The 10658-nt window shown below is 37.9% G+C and overlaps 1 pseudogene; it reads right to left on the bottom strand.

The window, feature by feature from the left end:
• Window positions 1-8186: 8186 nt before the first annotated feature.
• LOC119516777 lies at window positions 8187-8866 on the bottom strand (annotated as a pseudogene).
• Window positions 8867-10658: the final 1792 nt, after the last annotated feature.

Genomic DNA, 10658 nt, shown 5'->3' with positions numbered 1-10658 from the left:
AATTCAAATAAAGTCGAGAGGCTTTCCTGGAGATTACTCCTATGCAAGCTTCAGCTAAATATGCCAAATGATCACAGTATGATAAGCTGTTGACTTGGAGTTGACAGTAGTCCCCAAAACCCTAAAGAATACCCAGATCCCTCTCTGAGATTCTATAAAAGTTTCACTCACTAAGTTTATTCTTCAGAAACTTGAATCTTCCAGAGAACTCCTATGCCAGCCAAGTCCCAAAACCCAGAGGCAATAGCATCTTCAAGAACATCAACCAGATATGTCCCCTTTTCCCATAATGTTGACACCTCTTTTCAACATGAGCAAGTTATGGCGGTCACTGATTCGGAAAAGTGATTAAACTAGAGGAAGGGGAGGCAACAGACAAGATGGAATTTAACAAAGGATTATGAATACTGAATCTCTATATAATTTTCTTTTTCTTAGTGGCTAGTGTATTAGAGTAGCTAGAAGGAAAGAATTGAAATGGTGGAACTGTAACCCAAAGCATCCTTTGAAATTTGTTCTATAGCTACTTGTTACATTGCAATCTGAAAGTTATCACCTTTTTGGATATGTTGTATTTCACAATAAGGAAATAACTGAATCTATGGTACTGTAACTCACAATATTTTTGGAAATTTCCTATTTAAATACTTGAAAGATATCACCTTTGTGCATATATGTTATTTCACAATAAGGAAATAACTGAGACTGTGGAATTGTAACATATAACATTCTTTGAAAATTTTCTCTCTAACTACTTGTTAAATTGCACTTGGAAAGTTATTACTTTTATGTACATATGTTATATTCTACAATAAAACTGATTTAAAAAAACCTTTGGCTAATCCAATGTCATAAACATTTTATTCTATGTTTTCTTTGAGAAGTTTTATAGATTTAGCTCTCATTTTTGGCCTGTGATCCATTTCAAGTTTATTTTGCACAGAATGTGAGGAGGGTTGAAATTTATTTATTTCCATATATATATCCAGATATTCTAGCACCTTTTGTTGAAGGAGATTATTATTTCCCCATTGATTTACCTTAGCACCTTTCTCAAAAATATCAATCAACCACATAAATGTGGGTCTATTTCTGGACTCTCTATTCTGTTCTGTTTCATTGATTTAAATGCCTGTACTTACACAGTAACACATGGTCATGATTAATGCAGCTTTAAATCAGGTAGTGTAAGTTCTCCAGGCTTGTTCTTTTTTTTTTTTTTTTTTTTTTTAATTGTTTTGGCTTCTAGGTTGTTCAGAATTTCATAGAAAATTTAGAATCAGCTCAGCAATTTCTTTTAAAAAGGCTGCTAGGATCTTATTTGGCATCACACTGAATCTATAAATAATTCAGGGGAAAACTGGTATTTTAACAATATTGATTCTTCCAATCCATGAGTATGGTATATCTCTCCATTTATTTAGGTCTCTCTCAATTTTTTTCAGCAATGTTTTGTATTTTTCACTTTACAGGATTTGCATATCTTTCATTAAATTTGCTTCTAAATATTTTACTGGTGATATTGTAAATAGAGTTTTAAAAATAATTTCCATAGTAGTTTTATTCACAATAACCACAAAGTGGAAGCAATCCAAATGTCCATCAGCAGATGAATGAATAAAAAAAATGTGATATATACACACAATGGAAAATTATTCAGCCCCATGAAGGAATGAAATTCTGATACATGCTACTACTACATGGATGAATCTTGAAGACATCATGCTGAGTGCAATCAGTCAGACACAAAGAGACAGATATTGTATAATTCCACTTATATTAAATAGCTAGAATATGTAGATTTATAGAGACAGGAAGTGGGGTACAGGTTATGGGTGGTGGTGGTAAGGGGTTAATGCATAATGGGTGCATGTTTTCTGTTTGGGGTAATGGGAAAGTGCTGGTAATGGGTGTGGTGAGGGCAGCACAACATTGTGTGTGTGATTGATCCCACTAAATTATATGCTTGAGAGTGGATCAAATGGGAACATTCATGTTATATATGTTTCCAAATTTTAAAAAAGGACATTATTAGGACATATGAAAAAATTGGAACGTAGACTGTATGCTTTATATCAATGTCAAATTTCTTAAACTTGATAACTGCACTTAAGGTAGTTATATAAGTGAATATCCTTGTTCTTAGGAAAAATACAAGGAAGTATTAAGTGTTCAAGGGGCATGATATATATATATATATAATCTATTCTCAATATTTAGAAAATGGATAGGTATATGAATAGATAGTGAGATAGAATGATATGACAAAGGTGGCAAAATGTTATAAGTTGGTGGTTCTGGATATCTGGGTTCAGAGCATCTTGGAGTTCTCTGTATGGGCTTTGTATCATTTTCATAACTGTCATATAAATTTGAAATTATTTCAAAATAAAATGTTTATTTAAAAAATTTCTGGGCATTCATTGCAACTATATAGGAATGCAATTGATTTTCATATATTGACCTTGTATCCTTCCCAACATTCTTAAATTCACTTATTAGTTTTAGTGGCCTTTTTGTAGATTCCCCTTGGGATCTTCTATGTACATGATCATTTGGTCTACAAATAAAGACCGTTTTACTTCATCTTTTCCAATCTGTATGCCTTTGCTTTGCTTTCATTCTTGCACTATGACACTGGCCAGGACCCCCAGGATGATGTTCAATGGGAGTGATAAGAGTGGACATCCTTGTCTGGTGTCAGGTCTCAGAAGGAAAGCCTTTGGTCTTAGACCACTGAGTATGATGTTAGCTGTGGGCTTTTTGTAGATGACCTTTATCAGGTTGAGGAAGTTCCCTTCTATTCCTTTCATTTTATTTATTATCTATTTATCTCCTCAGTTTTTGTTGTTGTTCCTTTGTTCTTCCTTTCCTGCCTTAAAAAATATCTCTTTTTGTTTTTTTCTATTAGCATTTAACTATACTACTTCTCACTATATTTTTAGTGGTTGCTCTAGGAATTACAATCTCCATTCTTCATTTTCACCATCTATAAAGTTAATGTTGTACTGCTTCACATTAAATGTAGAAAGCTTATAACCACATAGATCCATTTATCCCCTCCCCTATATGCTATATGTGTTATATACATCTATGTTTTATTAGTCCCATAAGACAATGTTATAATTTCTCCTTTAAATATCCATACATATGTCATAAATAAATGAAGATGAAAACAGCAGAAAATAGACCTTTCTATTTACTCTTTATTCCTTTATTACTTACTAAGGATCCAAGTTTCCATCTGGCATTCTATCCCTTCAACCTGTAGGACTTCCTTTAGCCTTTCTTATAGGGCTGATCTGTTGGTGATGAATTCTCTTACTTTTCTTTTATCTAAAAATAATATTTTACCTTTATTCTTGAAGAATATTTTCACTGGATATAGAATTCTGGGTTGACAGTTCTTTGATTTCAGTCTTTAAAGATGTTTGTGGTAGGTTGAATTATGTATTCTAATCCAGATTTATTCTTAATCTTAATCCACATTACCATGGGTGTGAATCCATTGTAAATAGGATCTCTTGAAGATGTTATTTTTGGTTGAGGTGTGGCCCAATTGAATGGATTGGGTCTTAAACTGGATTACCAGAGTCCTTTATTTATAAGCAGAAGAAATTCAGATATAGTAAGAGAAAGACATAAGAGGGTAGAATATGCTGGTTTGAATCTATTGTGTCGCCCAAAAAAGCCATATTCTTTAATGCAATCTTGTGGGGGCAGACTTATTTGTCTTTTGATTAGGGTAGAACCTCTTGATTGTGTGTTTCCATGGAGATGTGACCCCACCCATTCTGGGTGGGTCTTGATTAGATCACTGGAGTCCTTTAAGAGAGCTCATGGAGACAAGGAGCTCAGAAAATCTGAGAGACACATTTTGGAGTGAAGCTAAGATATGTAATCCAGAGTTTGCCCCTGGGAGAAGCTAAGCACTGATACAGACACAGACGCTTGGAGATGTAGACAGATGTTTGGAGATGCTAAGCTAAGAAGCCCAGAGTTTGCCTTAGAGAAGCTAAGAGATGAGCCCCAGACACTTAGAGAGAAATGCCCTGGGAGAACAAGTAAGGATGCACAGGAGCTGAGAGAGACAAGTGAAGAGAGACAGAAGCCTAGAGACATTTTGGAGAAAGCTGTTTTGAAACCAGAGCCCAGGAACAAAGGAATAGCAGACGCCAGCCACATGCCTTCCCAGCTGACAGAAGTGTTCAGGATACCATTGGCCTTTCTTCAGTGAAGGTATGCTCTTGTTGATGCCTTAGTTTGGACACTTTTATGGTCTTAGAATGTAAATTTGTAACCTAATAAATCCCCTTTATAAAAACCAACCCATTTCTGGTATTTTTCATAATGGCAGCTTTAGCAAATCAGAACAGGGAGAAAACAGAAGCTGGAAGTCAACGGAACCGAGAGAAAGGAGAGGACATCACCATGTGATGTGAGGCAGGGACACAAGGCAAGGAACCCAAGGATTGCTGGCCAGCCAGAACACTACCAGCCCTGGAAGAAGCAAGCCTTCTTGCCAATGCCTTGATGGGGTCTTCTGACCTCTGAAATCATAAGCCAATAAATTCCTGTTGTTTAAGCCAACCGATTGTGTGGTATTTGTCATAGCAGCCTGGAAAACTAAGACAATGTTGTTTCATTTTTATTTGGCCTTCACAGCTCACTTTACTTAGCCTTCACTTAGCTCCATTTTTACATTATGTCCAAAGTATAGAAAGGAGTCTACTCAAGGAGAATTGTTACCTGTGAAGGGTTGTTCTGGTAGAATATTACTCAATAATTACTAAAAATGGAAGTACCCCCAACTTTATTTTTTAAGTAAACTTTTTATTTTGAAAAAAATTTCAACCTGTAGAAAATTGCAAGAGTATGACAACAAACTCCATATATTTTTCATCTAGATTCACAATATAATACATATATTTCTTAATATTTTCTGAACCAATTGAAAGTAGTTTGCAGACGTCAAGGACCTTTGCCTATAAATAGTTCAGTATGTATTTTCTAAGAACAAGAACTTTCTCTTCTTACACAGCCAGAGTTCAATTATCAATTCAGGAAATTTAATATTGATACAATAATATGCAGGCCCTATTCAATTTTTAAAATTATCTCAATATTGTCCATTAGAGGAGCTTTTTCAGGGATTTAATCCAGGATCATGCATTGTATTTAGTTGTCATGCCTCCAGTCTACTGTAATCTGGAACAGTTACTCAGCTCTTCTTTGTCTTTCAAGAAATGAACATTTTTGAAGAATACAGACCATTTGTTCTGTAGAAGGATTAGATTTGGTTTATGCAGCAATGGCAGGAAGACAAAAGTGATGTGCCTATCTCAGTGATTCACATCAGGGACATGCAGTGTCACTTTGTCACATTTTTTGTGATGTTATCTTGGATCATTTGTTTAGGGTAGTGTTAAAGTTTGTTAAAGCTGCCAGAATGCAATATACCAGAAATAGGTTGGCTTTTACAATGGAGACTTATTAGTTTACAAATTTATAGTTCCAAGGCTGTGAAAATGTCCAAATTAAGGCATCGACAGGAGGATACCTTCTCTGAAGACAGGCTGCTGGCATCCAGGGCTCCTGTCATGTGGGAAGGCACATGGCCGGTGTCTGCTGGTCCTTCTCTCCTGGGTTTCATTGCTTCAGCTTCTGGCTTCAGTGGCTTCCTCTCTCAGTTCCTGTGGGTGTGTCCTTGTTTCTCAGCTTCTCTAGGGCTTCTCTCTGCTCTTGGGGCTTCATCTCTTATAAAGGACTCCAGTAAAAGGATAAAGACCCACCTTGGGGCAACTCCGCAACTGAAATAACCTAATCAAAAGCCCCCACCTACAATACATCTGCACCCACAGGAATGGATTAAAAAAACATGGCCTTTTCTGGGGTACACAGCTTCAAGCCACCACAGGTGGTGTTTTCCAGGTGTCCCCACCATAAAGGTACCTTTTTCCCCCTTTGTGATTAATAAGGAATCAATGGGGAGATGTTTAAGGCTGTGAAAATATCCTGTCCCCAGCATACTTTCATCCATAGATTTTAGCATCCATTGATGATCCTTATCTGAATCGACTATTACCATGATGGTTCCAAAATGGCGATTTTCTAACTCTGTCAATCCTTATACATTCATCTGTGTGCATTCTACTACAAGGAGACCCCCCACTTCTGTTGTATTATCAATTCATGGATAGTTGGTTTTTTTCAAGTTTCAATTTTTTTATTCATACTGTATGAAATGTTCTAAAGATCTCACAATATATTATGCAGAAGAAAAAGTAAACATTCACCATAAACCACCCTTCCCCCACCCTCATACACACACACACACTAAAAAAAGAAAAGAAAGAAAAAAGTAAAACTAAACAAAGCAAAACAATGCAAAAAAAGAAAAGGCAAGCCCTTGTTCCCCAAAAAGGAAATAATGTCTGCACTATTTTCTGTAACACCAGCCAAGATATGCACAAGCAAGGGAAATAGAAAGCATCTGCCAAAATATTTGTAACAAATACACACCAAAATATTCGTATACGACTAGTTCCCCCTTAAAGCAGAGCATGTGGCAGTTGACACTGGAAGAGCAAACCACCGGCTGGGATTATAAACCACATATTGATCCAGAGGAAGAAGGCTCCATGCAGTGGAGAATTTCAGTTTCAACATTAACATCTCCAAAGTTTGGCAACATTATCTCTTTAATTCGTGCAAATTATGGAAACAGGAGGTACATTTTAAATCGATCTACAGGCAAAACTCGACATCACAAGGACACTAAGCACCAGGATTTTTCTCTACTAGACAGAGCCCACAACGGCAGCTGAAGGAAGCACGATGGCAGGCAAGTGAGCTCAGTGGGAGATTAATCCACCTCGATTCAACCCTTTTCCGCTCATGATTATAAAACCAGTTTATATAGAAAAACTCCGTAGGCACAGTGTACCCTGTTGTGGACAATGACTGCAGTTAACTGTACAAATATAAGATTGTCCTTAGATGAAAAAACAAACAATTCTACAGGGAGACAACTATCCTAAAAAGCTAACTGAAATGTTTTTCTTCCAGCCAATAGTATCTTTGCAGAAAAGGGAAGGGATAATATCAAGCAGTAGAAGACAATAGGCTACTTTTATCTCACACAAATTTATTAAGTTGTCATTACATATTTTATGGGCAAATCAAGAAGAAAACCATCATGCACTTTCTATGCAGTAAAGAAACTTAAGAGGTTTAAATTTGTATAAAATTTTGCTCTTCTGGGGCATAAAAACAAGATTTCTCCCACAAAACTGTGGGAGTCACAAATTGTGTGAGTGTTAGATGTGTACATGCGCATTATCATGTTATTTAGACTAGTTGCAAGCCTTTTGAAATGCAGAAAAGAAATTTATGGTTCCAACATGCATTTAATGACAAATTATTTAACGACGTAATGAAATAAATGAAAGGATAACCTAAGCAGTTGCGTGATTATTTCAGGTGTTCTTTATTAAGTAATGCAGATGATAAACATAATTGCCTCAGACAGCTTCTGGTCTTCATGTATCAAATAGTAATTACACATAACTTAGGTTTACTCCGGGACAAAATAACAGATGAAGCAGCCCTCAGCACTGTGCAGTAGCTCTAGGAACAGGAGAGCTAGTTCTTGGCAACAGCATTAAACTCTACTTCCTCAGGCAGAGATGTATTAAAAGCTGCTCAGCAATGGGACATAAGCCCTGGATATATGTATTTATAGGTATAAATAAAGTTATAGACTCCTTTGTTGCAAAAATGTAATTAAGGTAAATCATAGGATGTTAACAAATACTTTGTCAATCTCTCAAAGGAGAAACAGGAAAAGGAAAGTAACTGGCTTAACACCCAGCTCAAATTTTACAATCTTCTATCTACATAAAAAAACTGTGAAATAAAGCTAAAGATGTGTATAAACATGTTTTAAACTTTTCGTGTTCTTCTTGGCACTTTTTACCCTGTTGTTTTGTTTCTGAATCAAGTATATTAAATTAAAGCCAACCTACTACCTATATAGACAGCTACGTATATCTCTATATAAATATTTACGTAAGTATATATAGATACTTTCTTGTTATAAAAAAGTAAAGAATAGTAAATTAAAGGCCAATACCTTGCCTTTCTCCACCACACTGACATGCTCTTTTCCTCTTACTGTCTTTCGGATTTTAAAGTGCTACCCTGAGTTACTGAGAGAACAACATCTGGGAAGACTTAGTTGGCTTGGTGAGGCTCATGTTGAAAATGTGGCTTCACTGACAAAAAATACTTCATTTAAATACACAGAGAGCACTGCTGGACATCTTGAGCAGATCTTTAGATGATGGAGAAGAAAGCGAAAGTGTTAGTGGTACTATTTTAAAAAGGAGTCACACGCCTTCCCCCATCTCTTCGTGCACATCCAGGCCACCTGAAATGGCACAGAATCCTTCAAGGACATCCTTCCCCCGCCATCCTTATTTATTATGCATTTATTATGGTTTTGTCTACAATTTGCTGTAACTGTGTATCCCTCAGATTGTCCTCCACCATCATCTTCAGTCCCTGCAAGAGTGCCCCTTTGGAATTAGAGCCATCTTTACCCAAGTCATAGCCACAGAAAGCAAACCTCCTTCTCTCCTTTGACGCTGCACTGAGACTCCCTCGATGAATTCTTTGAAGTCTCCTTCTCCGTTCCCACCTGCGTCAGCCATCTATTACTCGCTGGACTAAAGGGCTCTGTTGTCACTCAGCAGAGACATGAACTCTTCCACACCCAAAGTACCAGAATTGTCCAAATCAAGCTTCTGCAACCTCTTTCCTGCCTTTTCGTTCCGGCAGCGTCCGAGCGCGAGCACATTTCCCCAGGATGATACTCGCCTCCTTTCTCAGTCTGCTCGGCGGGCCGGGGGGGTGTGGGCGCTCAGACTTGCTTCTGCAGGAGCCAGACGCGGGGCGGGATGCAGGAGGAGGTGGTGAGGAAAGAAATTAAGGTCGAGATTCAGAGGCAGAGAGAGAGGAGGAGAGACAAGGGGGAAAGAGGGGCCAGAGGGGGCAGCAGCTGCGGGGCCGCAGCCGCGCTGGACAACCGCAGTGTCTCGGGCTGACCCGTGGGTTTTCTTTACCCTCTCTTCACCCTGATGATCAGCCTGTCCTACCCTTGACCAATGGGAGCACCTTTTGGCTGGTCTGTGTCCCACTGGCACGGCACCACACTTCTTTGGGACTCTCTTCACTTTCTGGCACAATGGGCTGCTCACGGTTCATTTTGCACTTTTCCTGTCCGGCCCTGGGTCAGCCGTGGCTTTGGGAGTCCCGTTTCCTTCAGCGTCCTGTGGGCGGGAGCTGGGCAGTGCCGTCTGCCGAGCCCAGTCAATAGATGTCTGTCAGAGTTGAAAACCAGCGAGAAGTTTGTGTCGTGGCCTGAGGGAAGCGAGCCCATTCTGTCCACAATTGCTGCGTGTGCCTGTGCGAGGACGCTGTGCGCTCTGCGCTCTCTTCCAGCCCTGAAGGCCAGGAAGTTTCTACTGCTGATGTTTGGGGCACCGCTAGGACATGCTCACCAGGGGTCCTTATAAAGGGCCGGGACATTCAGCACAACATTTGAAAAATGAGTTCAGCCCTCACTTAGAGTCACGGTTTAACATATTGTTAAGTGCCTTCTCCTAAGTTTGCACAGTTAAAAACAGTTTGGGGAAGGTTTTCTTTCTTATTTCCATGCTGTGAATTATAAAGTACCTTAGAATGCTGCAAAAGAGGAAAGAACTACAATTTGATTGACCTTTGTGATTTACCTAATGTTTTTCAATACTCAAGAAAATATGAAATTTATTCAAGGTGAATTCTTTGCTTGATTATACTTTATCATAAAAAAATTTTATAGCCACTGATACAGAGGAATTAAAACCCAGTCCTTACTTAGCAGTTGTTCCTGAAATGCTCCTCTCTAAAAATAAATAACTCATGAAATATTTATTTCAGGAAGCTAACCTTTTAAGTTTTGGTCAATAGTGCTGAACACAGTAAATCAAATGTATACCTTTAATAAGTTAAGTTGGACTTTCAAAAAAATGGATATGCTTTATTTGTGTATTCTTTGGGGGTGCCGTCATTGCTTTGTACATTTTTAAAATAAGCCCTTTATTCTAGAATGGTATTAGATTTACAGGAAAGTTACACAGTAGAGAGAGTTCCCATATACTCAGGCCTGATTTTCCTATTATTAACATCTTACATTAGCATCGGATTATATCTGTCACAATTAATGAGCAAATATTGATACTTAACTATTAACTAAAGTCTCTACTTTATTCAGATTTTTTTTAGTTTTTACCTAATGTCCTCTTTCTGTCCAGGACCCTAATCATATTTAGTTTTCATGCCTCCTTAAGCCTCTCTTGGCTGGGACTGCTCCTCAGACTTTCCTTGTTTTTGATGAGTTTTGAGAACTAGTCAGATATTTTGTAGATGTCCCTCAATTGGGAATTTTTTTGGCAACGTATATACAACATATTTTCATCTTAACCACTTTCAAGTATACAATTCAGCGGCATCAACTGCACTCACAATGTACTACCATCACCACCATCCATTACCAAATTTTTTCCATCACCTCAAACAGAAACTTGGCACCCATTGTTGCAGCCCATGAGGGCCAT

This window comes from Choloepus didactylus, chromosome 20 (assembly GCF_015220235.1).
Source record: "Choloepus didactylus isolate mChoDid1 chromosome 20, mChoDid1.pri, whole genome shotgun sequence".
In the NCBI taxonomy this organism is placed as follows: Eukaryota; Metazoa; Chordata; class Mammalia; order Pilosa; family Megalonychidae; genus Choloepus; species Choloepus didactylus.
The sequence above is the reverse complement of the archived record's forward strand: the minus strand, read 5'-3'. Positions and strand labels throughout refer to the sequence as shown.